The sequence below is a fragment of the Sinocyclocheilus grahami genome, unplaced genomic scaffold, assembly GCF_001515645.1.
Source record: "Sinocyclocheilus grahami isolate Dianchi unplaced genomic scaffold, SAMN03320097.WGS_v1.1 scaffold280.1, whole genome shotgun sequence".
NCBI lineage: Eukaryota > Metazoa > Chordata > Actinopteri > Cypriniformes > Cyprinidae > Sinocyclocheilus > Sinocyclocheilus grahami.
Window position 1 is genome coordinate 896755 of NW_015505459.1, and position 533 is coordinate 897287.

At 38.1% G+C, this 533-nt stretch overlaps 1 protein-coding gene across 1 annotated transcript in view; it reads left to right on the forward strand.

The window, feature by feature from the left end:
* The window catches only part of ftr67 (finTRIM family, member 67), an 11218-nt gene that overhangs the window by 9130 nt on the left and 1555 nt on the right, over nt 1-533 (forward strand). The window lies entirely within an intron of this gene.

The following is a 533-nucleotide window of genomic DNA, read 5'->3' on the forward strand; positions in this document are numbered from 1 at the left end:
TTGTAACTTATTTCAAAAAGTGAAACTTTCATATATTCTAGATTCATTACATGTAAAGTAAAACATTTCAAAAGTTTTTTTGTTTTAATTGATGATTCGAGCTTACAGCTCATGAAAGTCAAAAATCCAGTATCTTAAAATATTAGAATATTTCCTAAGATTAATCAAAAAAAGGATTTGCAAAAGAGAAAAGTTCAAGTTCTTTAAAGTATGTTGATTTCTGCACTCAATATTTGGTCGGGGCTCTTTTAGCACAAACTCCAGCATCAGTGAGGTGTGGCATGAAGCGATCAGCCTGTGGCACTGCTGAGGCACTATTGAGCCTTCAGCTCGGATCCCCGGTTTCTCATCTTTCTCTTGAAAATATCCCATAGATTCCATATGGGCTTCAGGTCAGGCATGTTGGCTGGCCAATCAAGCACAGTAATATCATGGTCAGCAAACCACTTGGAAATGGTTTTGGCACTGTGGGCAGGTGCTAAAGTCCAGCTTGAAAAGGAAATCAGCATCTCCATAAAGCTTGTCAGCAGATG